General features: G+C 33.2%; 1 non-coding gene across 1 annotated transcript; it reads right to left on the bottom strand.

Moving 5' to 3' along the window:
* Nucleotides 1–5089: 5089 nt before the first annotated feature.
* LOC114493677 lies at nt 5090–5220 on the bottom strand. The gene has a single exon (XR_003684289.1). It is a non-coding gene; the product is annotated as a small nucleolar RNA SNORA44 (small nucleolar RNA).
* Nucleotides 5221–5690: the final 470 nt, after the last annotated feature.

The following is a 5690-nucleotide window of genomic DNA, read 5'->3' as shown; positions in this document are numbered from 1 at the left end:
GATGTTAAGTGGGCTTTTCTTGGAAAAGTAAAACCCCATTGGAATTTAATACAAGAAATCAAGATAGTTTTAACATCAAAACATCTAATCAGTGTAATTTTTCACAATAACAAAAAAAAGAGAAAAACCAATTGATCTTCTCAAAGACTGAATAGAAGTTATCCAATAATGTTCAGTCCCTATGCATAATAAACCTATTCAGCAATGTAAGATTGAAAGCATTTCCACAATCTAAAAAATCACAAGTTTTAGAACAAACATAGCAAACATTGTATTTAATGATAATATACTGAATATTTCTCTTTATGATTGAGAGCAAAGCAGTCTAATGTCACTACTTCTATTAAATATTATTTGGAAGGATATTAGCTAGTGCAATAAGGTAAGGATAAAAAACATGGAGATTAAAATGGACGAATTAAAATGGTCTTTATCACAGAAAATATTTTTGTGCATTAAAATTTTTTAAAAGATTTTATTTATTTATTTTTTAGAGAGGGAAGGGAGGGTGAGAGAGAGAGAGAGAGAGAGAGAGAGATTAATGTGCGGTTGCTGGGGGGTCATGGCCTGAAACCCAGGCATGTACCCTGACTGGGAATCGAACCTGCAACACTTTGATTCGCAGTCCAGTGCTGCATTAAAAAGTTTTAAGAAATTTACAAACCCACTGGTAGAATTAGAGTAAGAGATTATTAAGAATGTAGAATATGAAGTCAGAATATAGAGATAAATTGCATTTCTACATAGTAGAACATAGCTAGAATATGCAATGAAATTTAGTAAAGATCTAAATAAAGAAGAGTTTTTTATATTCAAAAACTAGAAATTTTGATATTAAAATGTTAATTCTACCTTATGGTCAATAAATTCAATGAAATCTCTATCAACATTCCAATGGGTTTTTAAAAAAAAATAGAGACTAAGAAGTTGATTCTAAAATCTATATGAATTCATGGGATATAGAATAGTAAAATCAATAAAAAAAAACAGAGCAAAGTTGGAAGCCATATTACTTTAAGTCAAAACAACACAAATAATGTTAATCAGAACCACATGTAAACAAGTAGGGTGATAGAGCAAAATGGCTGAGCACACAATAAATTCTTGATTAATGTTTGTTGACGGAATTAAGACTGAACATTTCCCTCTATTTTTATTTCCTCCCAATCTCCTTCTGGTAATATTTTTGACAAAATCTAATAGATTTCTGCCTAGCAAAAAAGAAATTAATTTTACAGAGTTGCAACCCATACAAAGGCAGATGTAGAGGTTTGCATGTCTGTCTTGCACCGAAATGGAGAAATATTTCAATATTTTATTATATGATGTTTGTCATAGTTTTCAGGATTTAGTTAATTAAGTTAACCAACTCACTTTCTATTCCTAGTTTACCAAGAGTTTTTATAGTAAATACTAAATTTTATCAAATGTTCTTTCTTATCTAGAGAGATGATGTGATTTTTCTTCTTTATTCTGCATAGGTGTTGGATTTCTTTTATTAATTTTTTAAGGTTAAGTCAAGCTTGAACTTCTAGGAGGGAAAATAAACTTTGACATGATAAATTATCATTTTTACAGATTGCTGAATTGGCTTGTGAACAATTTTGTCTGTGATTTTTACCTCTACATGTATCACATCTCAAAGATTGAGATAAACCTACTATTTCCCCTTATCTGCTGCCCTTGTTGGGTTTGGGTATATACATTTTACATTTACCTGAGAGTATTTCCATTATTTTCTATTCTCTGGAAAAGTTTCTGTAAGGTTAGAATTATTTCTTTGAAGAAATGCTGTTAAAATCACCCCAGAAATCCAACTTGTACTCAGACTTTCTGTTAGGTAATAGTTTTTTAACTATTCAATTTCTTGAGTATTATAGTATTATTTATGTTTTCTAATTTTTATGTCTTTTTAGGTACTATTTTTTCTAAATTTGAAAGTTGTGGCATATATACATTTATATTAATAGAAATGATATTCAAAATATTTCAAGACTATAAAAACATATTCATAGTAATACATTGAAATATTCAATTGTAGTACCATAAAGTAGTAATTTAGCACTATAATTTAGTAGTATATGACTGTTTATCCAGTCACATAAGTTGTAGTGTAACCTATTCATCAAATCTTTCTGATATATTCCAATTTCTTTATTGAGTGCTAGAAATTATAGTACAATCTTAGGTTTGCTGTGGATGTTATTAACTAAATTATACCTCTTCATGAGCCTCATTAAATTTACATTCATCAGACAATTAGTAGCCTCCATGGTACAGATTTCTCCTGACATATCATTAGTGATGTAACAGCAACTTAATTCAATGAAAAAGAAATCTCTTATAACAGAGCCATAATAGAGATATTCAATAACTCCATAATAGACAAAGTTACTGTATTAGTTTCCTAGGGCAGCTGTAAAAAGTGTCAGCTGGATGGCTTAAAATAATAACTATTTATTGTTTTACAGGACTAGAGGCTAGAAGTCCAAAATCAAGGAAGGGGTTGGCTGGAAGGGCTCCTTCTGAAACCTGTAAAGGAAACTTCCTTGCCTCTTCCTAGCTTCTGACAGTTTTTTAGCAATCATGGGCATTTCTTGGTTTGCAGCTGCATTAGCTCTGATCTCTGCCTTTGTATCTGTCTCTGCCTTTTACATGGTGTTTCCTATGTCTCTGTATCTTCACATGATCATCTTGTAAGATCACTAGTGGCTTTGATGTCCATTCTACCCCAGTACAACTTCATTTTATATAATTACATCTGCAACCAGTGTATGTTAGGATCTCAATGTGTCTTTTTTTTTTTTGAGGGGCACAATTTAACCCCAAACAGTTATCATGTCAGTTTTTTAAATTTGTTATACATTTCATTAAACCTAATTCTTCATCTAGTTGAGATGCACCATGCTATGGTTTAGATATAGTTCCATTGGCCTCTGGCTTCTGCCTTCTCTTCTGACATCCAAACTGTCACTTCTTTGAAGGTATTTTTGTATTTTTTCCCTTCTGGATACTTTTAGAGAGGTTTCTTTCAAGTTTTGCTATATACTTCTAGGGGCAAAATTTTTCTCATTCTTGCCTGATATTCACTGGGTTCATGAATATGTGATTAGGTGTCTTTTCACAGATTCTGTTCTGTTCTGCACTGTTTTCTGGAACTGCTGTAAGGCATATGTCAGATCTTCAAACACCTTCCTCCATATTCCTTACTTGTCAAAATAGTTTCCAGTTCCTTGTCCCTCTGTGGTACATTTTAGGTAATTTATTTTGATCAACCTTCCAGTTTGTTAATTCTTTCTTCAGCATTTTCTGATCTACATTACTACACAGAGGCTTTTAATTTCAACTTCGGTTCATAATGTCATACTTTTGATTATATTTTTTTCTAGAAGTTGTATTGAATTTTTTAAAACCTGATCATTTTCAGTGTTTCTAGTTTTCCATAACTGTTCAAAAGCATGCATTTTATATATTTAAATATAGTGGACATTGTTATAGTTACCTAATAATACTTCTTTGTAAAATACGTAAATTTTTGCTTATTTATTTGTCATTTCTGTTGTTTATCTAGCTTTCACTCATAATACTTTGTTAATAACATGTATTTTAAAGTTTTTGCTTCCCTTGTAATAGTATCTGTGGAAATTTATTTCCATGCACAATAGGAAATTCATTTCCTAGATAGAAACACCTATCTAGAAAACTTTAGATTAAAGTTGTGGCTTAAAGTTTTAGAATGCCCAGGTAATGGCAACTTGGATGGCAAATCCTTGGGAGGGATGAGTAAGAGTTAGAATTTTGTAGCATTTTCCTAGACAGCTTTCCTTGCAGTCCCTTGGGGTGTGAGTGTATGGCATGTTTGCTATCAGGTCACCCTAATTTAAATACACAGCTTTTTGTACTCCCTGTGTAAACACCTTTGGTTTGTCTCTTTTAATGGGGACACCCAAGCTAGTAATTTCCAAGTTATAAAAATGTTCTCAGGTTAAAGGAATTTACTTCCTAGACTCCTGGTTTACTTTAGTTATTGGCACAATTATTTCTTGTTGTCTTAACCTATGCTTTGATGCTTTAAGAAGCTTTTAAAGCCCTGGCTGGCATAGCTCAGTAGGTTGAGTGCGGGCTGCGAACCAAAGTGTCGCAGGTTCGATTCCCAGTCAGGGCACATGCCTGGGTTGCAGGCCACGGCCCCTAGCAACCTGCACATTGATGTTTCTCTCTCTCTTTCTCCCTCCCTTCCCTCTCTAAAAAATAAATAAATAAAATCTTAAAAAAAGCTTTTAAAATATGTATCATTCAGAATTACTAGTTGTTTTCAGAAGGATTAGTCCAATTACCATTCTAGTCTTACTACTAAACATGTGATTCTTACGTATTTTATTTCATTTTTTAGTTAACAAGTTCATCTGAAACAAATAACTAAATGCATATGTAACAAGCCATAAATAGTCATCTACATGAGTCATATTTAATCATAGCAAGATAATGGCTGGACCATATGTTTCAGTTATTTATATTGTTTTTAATAAATTATTTATTTATTTTTTTGCTTTGGATCTCTCTGACTTCCTTTTCTTTTTTCCTTTTTTAAAATATATTTTATTGATTACGCTATTACAGTTGTCTCATTTTTCTCCCTTTATTCCCCTCCACCCTGCACACTCCCTCCCATCTGTATTACCCCTCCCTTTAGTTCATGTCCATGTGTCATACATATAAGTTCTGTGGCTTCTACACTTCCTATACTATTCTTACCCACCCCCTGTCTATTTTCTACCTACCATTCATGCTACTTATTCTTTGTACCTTTTCCTCCTCTGTCCCCCTGCCACTCCCCCACCCATGTTTTTAATAAATGATTTATAATAAACATATTGAAAATATATTTTAAGGAAAACTAATAAAATACCCTGGATTTTAGATATCTCTTCTAACTGTACAGTGTAAAGAATACTTTAGCTATGTTAATCTTTCACTTAAATTGTGAAGAACATTAGTATTTTAGAGAATGAAAAATGTTTCAATGGAAAGAACTGGGGTGTAAAAGAGAAAATAAATCAATGCAGCTATTCTTTTTTTTCCCCTGAGATATTATAGGAAAGGCAAGTGGCAGCTGCAGGTATTAGGCTGACCTGAGCTGTCAAAGTCTCTCCAGGTTGCTTTCCCATGCAGTTGGAGATCCCTTAGCTACAACCAGCCATAGCACTTGTAAACATGCTGTCTTTTAAAATATTTTTAACATCATAGACATTAAACTCTCACTGTTTGAATAGTTGTAAAAAGTTTCTGTGAATTTGTTCAATCATTCACCTATTCCAAATTTGCATTTTTCAGACACCCCTTAAGAATTTTGGGGGAGCGTATCTTCTCAGAAAGTTTTTCTTCACTGACCCATCTCTGCCATGTGTTAGTCTTACTGTAACAAGGTGCAGCCAAGAGGGGGAGCCCAAATACGGATTTAGAATGGGGTCCAGAACCCAAGGTGCCTGGGAAATATTAGAAAAATATATAGGATGTCCTCACCACCACCACCACCACCCTGGACAGGTATGAGTTGGGGGAAGGGACACATGGAGCAGGGCCATTGAGAACTGTTTTGCATAGCAACAGCTTTGCACATAACCTCTGGCATGGTCATTTAACACATCTATAACCTTTAACTGGTTGCATAGATATGCTAAACAGCTGTG

The sequence above is a fragment of the Phyllostomus discolor genome, chromosome 1 (assembly GCF_004126475.2).
Source record: "Phyllostomus discolor isolate MPI-MPIP mPhyDis1 chromosome 1, mPhyDis1.pri.v3, whole genome shotgun sequence".
In the NCBI taxonomy this organism is placed as follows: Eukaryota; Metazoa; Chordata; class Mammalia; order Chiroptera; family Phyllostomidae; genus Phyllostomus; species Phyllostomus discolor.
Note: the sequence above shows the minus strand (reverse complement) of the source record. Positions and strands in the feature narration are given on the sequence as shown.